Below are 12,494 nucleotides of genomic sequence, written 5' to 3' on the forward strand. Positions count from 1 at the left end.
GTCTAGATTAGTCCTCATAACAGTTTTTGCCGTATTTACTAGCAGTCACAAGAAACCCAGAGACAACGTTCCTCAATATGACCCAAGGTCTTTACACAATAAGAGCGCAGGAAGTGTCTGAAGTACAGGCTTGTCTAAATCGTGTTTTAATTTTGACCATCTCACTCCTTTAATGCTCATATATAATAAAAATACACATAATAGCCTCCAATAGCCATTTCTATATAAGAAAAAGATGGATTTGTGGGGAATTTGAACCTGCATGCTGCGAGGAATAGGCGAACAAACTAACAATGTTTCTAAACGACTTCATTTGATGAGTGAATAATTGGACACCGAGTCCAGATTCAAAACTATGCAGGACTCAATCACAAAACTGAACACAGTGTTAGTTCAGACAGGCGATGAAGTCACACTCAGCCCACAGTCCCCATACATCAGCTGATAGCAGCAAAATTCAGTGCCAGCCCACATCAGCTGCCGGCTCGGCTGATTTTCTTCTATGCGTCCGATTGGCAAATCTCATACAGGGTGATCAGTTTTCTGCCTACTCTTCCTGCTTCCTCTGCAAGCCGCTTTGCAACCCACCTCCACCACAGCACTTCCTGTTCATGCTGTATCGGACTTCAATCAATGTCTTTGCTGCTGCTCATCATTGGAAATAAATTCTTTTGACAAAAGTGGTCCTGACAGAAATGTCATTTATGCCAAAGAATATAGGTTGCAGTTTTTACGGTTCACCTTGAATGATGTTTAGTGATACTTGACGAGTCCTTACCTTAATTAGCTGACAGGCTGTCTGGCTAACACCTGCAAGCTCACTATGTTGACTCTGACAACCTGATGAGAGAGAAACTCATGTTGTTCCTCCGTGCTCCTCTCCTCTCTTTCCAGTCTAGCAAGAGAACAAATGGAGGGTGGCCTGCACAGTTTCCTTAAGAGTAAATGAGCTTGACAAGCGATGGCTGACAAATGCTACAACGACCCACCTGCTCAGCAGTGTGCAGACACGGACACACACACACACACACACACACACACACTGACATCAGGAAAATAGTTTTAATAGATTTATGCGCACAACATGGCTCATAGCTCAGGGAAAGGAACTGTTTATAATGTGCGTGAACCACACACGTACAGTCTGTGGTCACAGAGCGACTCTTGATTGTTAAATCTGGCCGACGGCTCACACAGAAGCAGAGAGGCTGCAGATTTGGCTCAGAATGAAACAACTCTAACAGATTCTGTCGTTCCTCGGCCTCTTCGTCCCCTTCATCTTCATCAGTGACTCTGTCCTGACAAAGTCAACACATCAGAGGGGTTTGACTTCGCCTCTAATAGGACTCTAGGTATCAGGGCTGCGGTTGAAAGAAGTTTTATGATGGTGTTAGGAGGGAAAAATCGTTGTAAGCCAAGAGGTTCAGCCTCTGTGCGCTGGTGTGTGGGGAACATTTGAGGTTCAGAGAAGTTGTTGTGCATGATCCATTCAATAGCTTCGAGTTTGAAAAAGGCTCAGCTGCAAAACAAATGTGTTTCATGTGTTAGCAAAGTTACCAACTTTCTTTAGCTCACAACTCATTACATTTAAAAGTCCCAACATGATCTGTTAGCAGTGAGGTTTTATGGCTTTGTCAGACACTGTCACTGACTCCTGCCCCGGTCCTGTTCATTTCGTTCATCCTGCCTTCACCCACATCCTCACTTCCTCTGGAAGTTTCCATGAACTTCCATTCCCAGTCACCTGACCTTCACCGCCCACTCACACACCTGTTTCCAGTTTTCTCATCAGCTCTCCCACTATGTAAACCAGTCTGTTCCACTGACACCTTGTCAAGTTCCTCATGTTCTTTCCAGGTTTGTGTCTTTCCTCCTGCTTTGGCTTGTTTTGTTTTTGTCCTGTCTGTTTACGTGTTCATCTGTACGTTTTGGTCGTTGTGTGTTAGTAAAGCCACTTCACTGGCTGTGTGTTTGTGTTTGGTCTCTTCTATGGTATTTTGGCTCTTTTGGTTCAGACCAAGAAATAATAAGCACATTGTTTGCTTTTAGTTCCTGTCTGATTTGTGTTCACACTGATTTATTATAAACAAAGTGGAAACATGGACTGAGATAACTCATTGGAAAGTCATCCTGTATCAAGAGCACTACTTGAGTTTATTGTAGGGACTGACATCAGATCATACTGCACCTAACTGTGCTTTGTGTTTATTATTTCTGCTGTGTTCTTGTATTCGTCACATAGATACAGCAGATTTATTCACATATTTCACGTGTCTGTAGACTTACTCATCACCAGCACACGTACGTGTTTGTGTAAGTCCTGTGAAGCCTCCTCTCCACCTCTGTTTCTCCACATTAGGATCAGTTCTCTGTGTGACAGACACAGCAGTTCCGCTTTTCAGACGGCTGGAGTTGAACCAGCAACTTCCTCCTTCCCTTACCTTTCCCCCGACCCTCTGCCTTACCAACTTTGTGTACAACACAAATACTAATGGAGGATGTCAGAGCAGACAGGGAAGTCTTCAGCTCTTCAACAGTGTTATCAGCTGTGAGGGGGAAACAGTGTTTTTAAACTAACAACTTAATCTGTGATGATTATACATCACTGCTGGTTTTGGCTAAAAACAATAAATGAAACTGCTTCTTGCTAAACATGAGCTCAAGCGCAGGAAATGCACAAACTAATATATACATGCTTTGTATCTTACGTCTTGTCTGGTAGGTGGTGATCTAACTTAAGATGGTCAGTGCTCCAGAAACCAGTGTTGTCGAGTGGCTCAATCATTAGGTCCAATCAATAAAGCTAAAAGAGTTTTTGTTTTCCATCCTATCGATGTGTATGAATAGAGAGAATATGCTTAAATATCAGCTTGATTACACACACACACACACACACCCTGCCCCCCCACCCCACCCCACCCCCGTGGTCCATGTTGCATGCAATAGGCGTGTCATTTTTTTATATTACTGTGTCAGTGTGAGTTTTCCAGGTGGTTTCCTATATTCTCTAGAGCTCCCTGTGGTAATTTGTCTGTTGATCTGGTGTCACATGTCGTGGATCAGTCCTCTCCAGTGTGGATAGAATACATTTCACATCCAGCTTCCAACCAACAGCAACACTAAATTGCGGTTTTCTCGTGAGTGACGACTCCGAGCTGTCAATGCATTCATCTTCAGCTCCTCCTCCTCCTACACTGTTTTTAACTGTTTCACTGATGTAACGTCATGATGCTGTCAAGATGTTATTTACTTTTGCATAAAGTGTAACTGTTGTGCTGTGGTTTACGATAAACACACTGTCTGCAGTTCGTTTAGCAAGAAAAATTGTTGTGAATACTATATAGATAATTAACGGAATTACAGAAACCCTGAAGACAAAAAAAAAATCTGGGGTTATTTTCACAGATGAAAAAAAAGAAAGATTTCCACATTTATGTTTGGAGTGAATGCTGAATGAATGAATGAATGCTTTTAGTCGAAATCAGTATTACAAAGGCAAACACTTTCATCCTGATGATGAAAGAAAATTTGTTGGAAAAAAATTCTAAGCCTCTCAGGGCGTCTGTATGCGACAGATGCAGCATCCTCACATTTAAATAACTAATTAAATGAAAAAATCATCCCTGAATTTTTGAATTCTGAATTCCAATATTGTTCAAATTAAATGGAAAAATTGACATCATCATTTCAATAAAAAGAAAAAAAAACATAAAACCTGCCAGGGGAAGTTTCAAACGGTTGTCCAAGAAGTTTTCTCTGGCTACAGGGGATGACAGAAAGCAAGCATTTGAGATCTTTATTCAGGGTTGTTGCTTTGTGTTTTTTTTTCCACCAGTTGTTCAATGTGTAAATGTCAGACAATAGTAAAAAAAATAGAGCCCACTGTGATGTCTCATGATTACTAGAAACTGCAGCTAAAGAGGAGACAGTTCCCTTTGTCTCAGTTCACCTTTTCAGATCTTTCACTTTAACTGAGAATATCACTGAGTCCAGTTGATACAGACACGACAAAACTCTTTTAATTAATTAATTATAATCTTGCCCAGTTCTTATTCAGAGATAATATACTCACAGACATAGAAGCAGTCCGTACTGATTGCAGCAGCAGCATCAAATTATCATGAGAATCTGGCTTCAAATCCTGTACCTTGCTCATGAAACTGAAATTGGTTTGAAGTGTGAGTGAAACCAGAGTTTGGTCTGTGGTCTGACACTTTGTCATTTTGTTGGTCCAAAACTCACTGAAACCACAGTGGAAAAAATAAATAAATGACCTACAGTGGAAATGGCTGTTTCCTGGTCACACACACAAACACTATCTGTCAGAGTTATTGACAGAACAATCAAGATGTAGGCTTCAGCTTCAATTAGCATTTTCCAGTTTTACAGGATCCACGCTCTCCGGCTCTCACTGTGTTTGACACTCCCACAGACTCAACTTGGCCCGGCTTATAACGCATATGGTACAATTAGCCTTGACTTTATCATGCATGTGGTCTTGGTTTCTAAGGCATTTCAGTCATTTCAGGGCTCCCTGAGAGACCATGAAGGCCCATGAAGGCCCTGCTGATGAGTCTACAGGGGCAGACTAAAGGTTTTTGTGCTTGGTAGTTAAAGTTGGTAGTGAAGGTAATTAGCTCTCTGCTGTGGAACACACAAGGCCTGAAGGAGAACACAAACAGGGAAAAATAGATATTTAAGCTCTTTCATACAGTAAAAAAAATATTCGGGGGTTAAAATAAGGGATTAAAATGAGACCAAAATTGGACTTGAATGAGAAAATAGAAAATAAATTTATGAAAGAATCGATTGTCAGTGTGACTGAACAGTTATTGATGCATCTCATTTTCTTCAGCTCAGTTTCTTAAGCCCAGTTGTTTTCCAGTTGCTCACTTGTTGTGTGGAAGAATCAGGAAAAACCCAACAGACTTTCATTTACTCAAATGCAACACAGGTGAACCTCCTCTGAGTGAGCTGGGTGTTCTGCTAAAGGTTAAAACACTTTGATCTACAATTGGAAAAACAAGCAGATGTAAACATTTGAGAACCAGGACAACAAGAACTAGTCAGGCTGTTAATGAAAGCTCATCAGGTGGACACTGACGTTTGGTGTAATTGAGGTTTTTATATTTTTCCACATGGCGGAGTAGTCCAAATAAACAGCCAGGTAGCTCATGACATTTTTACCAACACCTGAGTTGTCTTTCCAGGTGTAAAAGACACAAAACATTTGTTGTCAGTTAATAGACTGACTGACTTCTCCTTGTCACTTTGTCTCCTTGTTGTCACTTTGTTTCTCCTTGTCACTTTGTGTGTCCTTGTTGTCACTTTGTGTCTCCTTGTTGTCACTTTGTGTCTCCTTGTTGTCACTTTGTGTCTCTTTGTTGTCACTTTGTGTGTCCTTGTTGTCACTTTGTGTGTCCTTGTTGTCACTTTGTGTCTCCTTGTTGTCACTTTGTGTCTCTTTGTTGTCACTTTGTGTGTCCTTGTTGTCACTTTGTGTCTCTTTGTTGTCACATTGTGTCTCTTTGTTGTCACTTTGTGTCTCCTTGTTGTCACTTTGTGTCTCTTTGTTTTCACATTGTGTCTCCTTGTTGTCACTTTCTGCCTCTTTGTTGTCACTTTGTGTCTCTTTGTTGTCACATTGTGTCTCTTTGTTGTCACTTTGTGTCTCCTTGTTGTCACTTTGTGTCTCTTTGTTGTCACTTTGTGTGTCCTTGTTGTCACTTTGTGCCTCTTTGTTGTCACTTTGTGTCTCCTTGTTGTCACTTTGTGTCTCCTTGTTGTCACTTTGTGCCTCTTTGTTGTCACTTTGTGTCTCTTTGTTGTCACTTTGTGTTTCCTTGTTCTCAGTTTGTGTCTCCTTGTTGTCACTTTGTGTCTCTTTGTTGTCACTTTGTGTCTCCTTGTTGTCACTATGTGCCTCTTTGTTGTCACTTTGTGTCTCTTTGTTGTCACATTGTGTCTCTTTGTTGTCACTTTGTGTCTCCTTGTTGTCACTTTGTGTCTCTTTGTTTTCACATTGTGTCTCCTTGTTGTCACTTTCTGCCTCTTTGTTGTCACTTTGTGTCTCTTTGTTGTCACATTGTGTCTCTTTGTTGTCACTTTGTGTCTCCTTGTTGTCACTTTGTGTCTCTTTGTTGTCACATTGTGTCTCCTTGTTGTCACTTTGTGTCTCCTTGTTGTCACTTTGTGTCTCTTTGTTGTCACTTTGTGTGTCCTTGTTGTCACTTTGTGCCTCTTTGTTGTCACTTTGTGTCTCCTTGTTGTCACTTTGTGTCTCCTTGTTGTCACTTTGTGCCTCTTTGTTGTCACTTTGTGTCTCTTTGTTGTCACTTTGTGTTTCCTTGTTCTCAGTTTGTGTCTCCTTGTTGTCACTTTGTGTCTCTTTGTTGTCACTTTGTGTCTCCTTGTTGTCACTATGTGCCTCCTTGTTGTCACTTTGTGTCTCCTTGTTGTCACTTTGTGTCTCCTTGTTGTCACTTTGTGCCTCTTTGTTGTCACTTTGTGTCTCTTTGTTGTCACTTTGTGTCTCCTTGTTGTCACTTTGTGTCTCCTTGTTGTCACTTTGTGTCTCTTCAATGAAATTTGATTGACTTTCCAACAATAAATCATCAACAGTCACTTCAAACTTATGTTCTGGCCCAGGACCCTGCCACTCATTGGGTCCTTGGACCCAGTAGACCTGTTCAGTAATCCATCCACACTTGTAGACGTGTCATGTTCAGTTATTTTAGTGTTTGTTTTTGCTGCTACGGTGGTCAAGCGCTTGTTTTTTAGTTTCCCTGCGGCGTCCACGTGTCCTCTCAACAGTCCAGCGAGTCAGTCTGGATCACAGCCTCGGGTAGAGTCTCATAGACTGACAAGATTCAGAAACAGGGTTCACTGCCTCTGACAGATGATCTCTGGCATGTTAACTTAACTCCATTTTTCACTTTAATTGGAAAAAATTGCTGCACAAATGTTTTGAAGGCAGAAATAAAAAACAACACACCTGATTCTGATTAGTCATCAATACACAACTGATTGATAACTGTTTACTCTATGAAGGACTTGGAGAGCTTATTGTTTATTCTTTATTTGTATCCCCCTCAGCTGTTACTTTGGCAACAACAACAACTCCTCCTGTGGTCCATGAATGAAGCCGTCCTGCAGCAGATCTCAGATGTTCTCAATACAATGAGACACTTATTTCTGTCTGAATCAGGTATAGTGTTCAAGTAAACACTCCACTTCAAACTAAAGTTTAAAATGAAGTTTCTTAGATGGTCATATTTATCTGGTACGGCCTGCTGCTATTTGACTTTTCTCTCTTTTTTATTGTATGAACTTGAGTGCTCAATAAAAAAAGTCTTTCACACTTACACTTACTCACACAACATGGGAATAATATCGAATTCAAGATGTGCATTAATAAAAACCTCCTCTCCATATCTGGGCTGACACTGGAACAGTAAAGATATAATTATTTGTTTTATATGTATATTAAAAATTTTGCCCTTGTGTTCCTGAAATATCCACTCGTATAAAGTGGTGTGAATATAGAGAGCTGAGTGAGTGACAGGGACTAAATCCACAGCGTGCAGTGCCAGCAACTGTCTCATGAGCAGCTGGGAGAGGAGCCCGGGGGGGGGGCAGTGACAGTTAGTGCACTCTGGAGGTCTGTCAGGCTTTAGGGCCAGGTAGTAAACTTGATAGTAAAGTTGATTGGCCTTCGGCCCCTGATTAGTGAGCCTGAAACCACCACAGTCTGTTTAGCACACTGCAGCGTACGGTCGACAGAGCTGAGTTTAACCTGTGAATAAGTGATCCTCATGGAGTCCTGTGGACACTATGTTTCTGACAAAGGTGTAAAGAAAATGCCTGTTTGAGAAAAACCTGTTTAAAAACAGGTTGTTGAAAAAGTGACTCAAACCAGGGCAGACGAGGGAGTTTCAAGTCGCAGAGGTCAGTCAGAGTTTAGGGTCGGGTAGTAAAGCTGATGGTTAATAAACCTGATTGGCTTCAGCTCACAGCTAACAGTCTGAAAGTACCAAAGACTCCTGTTTGACTTCAGGTTAAACTATACCAATCATATCCAGCTCAGTTGACCTTTTAAGATCATAAAGAGAATTTTTTTTTTTTTTTTGTGAAGCAAAATACACATGAACAATGATCCATGCTGTCATAAATTAGAAACACATGTCACAGAGTGACACACAGATTTGAGTCCAGTATCCCAGCGCTTTCATATATTTCTTATGTATATTTGAGAATAAAATGAAATTAAAATGAGAAATTTGTGTTGTTTGTAGCCCAGTAAAGTGAGTAAACTGTTTCCCAATGACACAACATTACGAACGTGGCCAACAACATGAAGCACTGAGGCTGAGAACAGTGTGGTGGAAAATATTTACTACAAGTTTTCATCTTGGAGAAAATAAAGTTTGTCTGATTAATGACTACAAAATCATAAAGAAGGCTGTATTAATGTCACATATCAGTTACTGTATCATCAATATCCAAGTCGTAATTACAGTAAATGTAGTCTGTAATCTATCCTCTGTTTCCTGAAGTTTAATTCGATTTTTACATATCTACTGTTAAGTTATTGTTGTTAAGGTTATTTCCATTAGATAAAGAGCTCATCCATGGCAATTCAGTATTTTAATGTGATAATATAATCATTCTGTCTAAAATGCAAAGATATTCAAGTAACTTTCATATATGACAAAGACAAAAATAAAATCTTAACATTTGAGAAGCTGGAACCAGAAGCTTTTTGGATTTTATGTTTGAAAAATGACAAACAAAACAAATAAAACAAATCGTAGCCTAGTAAATAAAGTCTGTTAATAAAACCCAAACACATGACAGGAACAGAAATAAAACAAAAACACAGTGGAGAGCTTCCCCAACAAATTCATCTTACCCATCCATCATTACAAATCCTTTCTCCAAAACATTCAACCAAACAATCTTTCCAAAATTATCTATTATCTTTCTCACCCACCTTCCCACAATCCTCTGCTTGACCTCACCTGAACCATCAAAATCCAATGTCTTGCACGGACCCTAGTTCAAAGCCCCAATACTTGACCTCCGAACTCGGCCTTTGATCAACAGACAGCTCGACCTTTTCACGTCACTCACGTTGAACCACACTGAATATACTAGAGGAAGAAAGAGAAGTCGGCCGCTGGAGGAATGAGAACAATCCAGCTGATCTTCTCATTGTTTCCAATAGATGTTTGACATGTTCCAGTCTCATTACTTTACCTATTTATCCTGTTTAATTGATTATGTTAGAAACATGGAGCCAGTTTAACCACTGATATTTCAGTCCAAATCCTTAAGAGGTTCACCTAACATTTGGTGATATCAACACTTTTCCCAAACCTGGACAGAGAGACTGGACAGGAAATATAGGCATATACACTCATTGAGCACTTTATTAGGTCCACCACACTAGCACTGGGTAGTTCCTCCCTTCACCAGTTTTAGACATGGAGCATTATCCTGCTGGAAGTAGAAGAAACTGTGGCCAGAAAGGGATGACCATGGTCAGCAACAATACTCAGATAGGTTTCATCCATCCATCCATTTTCTTCCGCTTATCCGGGTTGGGTCGTGGTGGCAGCAGGCTAAGCAGGGTATTCCAGATGTGCCTCTCTCCAGCAACGATTTACAGCTCATCCTGGGGGATCCTTAGGCGTTCCCAGGCCAGATGTGATATGTAATCCCTCCAGCGAGTTGGTTGGAGAACCTCCAAAGGAAGGCACCCAGGTGGCATCCTAATCAGATGCCCCAATCACCTCAACTGGCTCCTTTCGACTCTGATCCTACCATCTGCTACTTCAGCAGAAATCCAGATCCACTAAACCAGGCTACGTTGTTCCAGTCTTCAACCGTCCAGTCTCGTTGAGTCTGTGTCCACTGCAGCCTCAGGTTTCTGTTCTTGGCTGACAGGATGTGGAACCTGACGTGGTCTTCTGCTGTTGTAGCTCATCCACCTCAAGGTTGGACGTGTTGTTCACTCTGAAACTTTCCTGCTCACCACAGTTGTAAAGAGTGGTTATCAGCCTTTCTCTCAGCTCCAACCAGTCCGTTCATTCCCCTCTGACCTCTCTCAACAATATGGTTCAGAAGGTTCATTGCACTGCTGCCGCATGAATTGCATGAATACGCAGGTGATCCTGATAAAGTCATGCAAGATATCATTAGTTTCAACCAGGCTTTATGCATCTTCTGGTCGGAGGACCATCCAAACCCTCGGTGAAAAGGTTTGAAAGTGAGAGTTATTGTGTTTTTCTGCAACAACATTTAAATCTTATGTTTGAGATTTTTTTTAATTTTTTTTTTTGTAACATCCTCTCCGAACAAAACAAGACTGAAAACAGTCAAGAGCCAGTGTGCGACGTCAGATCCTGGAGCAGCTCCACTGAAAGTGACAGGGAGAGCAGGTTTATCAGCACAGCATCAAAATCAGACCCCAACAAAAGAGTCTGAGAGAGGGACACAGTGGACTGTCTCTCTCTCTCTCTCTCTCTCTCTAACGTCATGGAGCATCCAGCAGAGGACAGAGACAATTTCAAAACACATTAAAGTTTTTAGGCCCCTGCGTTCCCTTAAAAAACATCTAAAAATTCAGATGTTTTCCATCGCAAACCTCCCACCCCGCCCCCCACCCCCCCATCCCGCCCAACAGGGACCTGTAAAGCACATAGAATTACATCAGAGAGAAAGACAGGAGGTGGAGGAGGAGAGAGAGAGAGAAACATAGAGAGAGAGAGAGAGAGAGGGAGGAAAAATTCTTCAAGTATGAGAAAATTTTACTGCTCTCCTCCCCTCTCTTTCTCCTCTTTCTTCTTTCCTCCTCTCTCTCTCTCTCTCTCTCTCTGTCCATTCCCCCTCCCTCCGGTTCTGTTGGTCAGTCAATGAGAGCTTCACAGAGCTGGACAGAGACAGACATCTGGACCGACAGAGAGACAGAGAGCCAGAGAGTCGTCACAGCTGTGAGCAGGTAGGAGCATTTGTTTAGATTCTCTGATAATTGGCAAAAATATTCTCAAAATCTTTCATTTGTGCTTCTTTGATTAATTTCACTCATAATCTTGAAAGAGATTTTAGAATAATTTACTTGATGGATATTGTCTGAACAAGCAAATGTACAAATTATTCAGTGAAAGCTGCAACGATTAGTTGATTAAACAAAATAAATCTGCAACTAATTTGATCATTGATTATTTGTCAAGCAAAAATGCAAAGTGTTCCCCTGAAGCTTAAAAACATTAATTAAACATTAAAGAATTTGTTAGGGTTTTTTTTTGCAACCTGAAAATGTCACTTAAGTTTTTAATTTCACTATTTTTTGACATTTTAATGATAAAAACAATCAATCATTTCATTAATTAGTTCATAAAATAAATGATAGATTCATCAACAACATAGTTTAAGCCCTTTATTCACTAAAATTACACATATAGTGGGCTCCAAGAGCCTGAGACCACATTTGGAAAGTGATATCACACTTCTGGACCGCACTGCATGTTTAATTTGACCTAAAAGCTTTAAAATATTTTTACTTTATTTGCACAGTGCAGAAAAAAAGCATGTGCATGAATAATATAAAAAATGTGCTAAAAGCAACATTTCTCACTTCGTACAAGTTAATCTGTCTAGATTGACACTTTTTGTCTTTTATTGAGAAGTGAAAAATTAATGTTCTAACATTAGATTTTTTTGTAGGAATAAAAGACGTTTTATGTAGATTAAAAACCAACATTCAGATGTTTAATTGCATCAAGGCATCAGCTGGTTTTGGAGGAGTCTTGCCTTCATATGATGGGATGCACATGTTCAAATTTCAATGTTAAAGGGTGAAAATTAGTGTAAATGTATGTGAGGACCACAAACTTCTGAATCTCTCGAAGTGTCCGTCCTGGTCTGTGGTGGATGTCTGGGCTTCAGTGAGCGCGGGTGATGGATGTCAGCCGTTATATTATTAATCAAAGCCTTGTAACTCGCCATGGAACTGTTGCAAATCATAAAATTATTTTGTCTGAAATCAAGGTTTACTCAAGCTGTTTTCATCCAGGTTTCACAATCTGCTTGAGGCAACTGAGTGTGCTGTAGTTTAAAGCTGCATAAAAAGCTCATACGTTGACATTGAGTTAAGGTTTTTTTTTTCTTTTTTTGCCAAACTACTTTTTCCAAAGTCTAAAATAAAGGCTTAAAGGGAAATGACTATTGTCAAAGGTGAACTCCACATCACTGTGTTTCCAGGTGTTTCCAGGAGTTTCTGCTGCTTTCCTTTAGTGTGTCCAGAGGGATCTGCAGTCTGATAAATGTCCTCAGGTGATGTCACCTGAGTCAGCATGGGTTGGGTCTGCAGACGACAAGTTTGAAAAAGTGAAAAACCTGGTGATGTGGAGTTAGAAAGAAGTGAGCTCACCAGACCACCAGAGAGACTCTGAGCCTCTCTTCTGATTGGCTGACTGATTGATCCAATAAAA

The sequence above is a fragment of the Seriola dumerili genome, unplaced genomic scaffold (assembly GCF_002260705.1).
Source record: "Seriola dumerili isolate Sdu_G_001 unplaced genomic scaffold, Sdu_1.0 BDQW01000276.1, whole genome shotgun sequence".
NCBI classification, from domain to species: domain Eukaryota; kingdom Metazoa; phylum Chordata; class Actinopteri; order Carangiformes; family Carangidae; genus Seriola; species Seriola dumerili.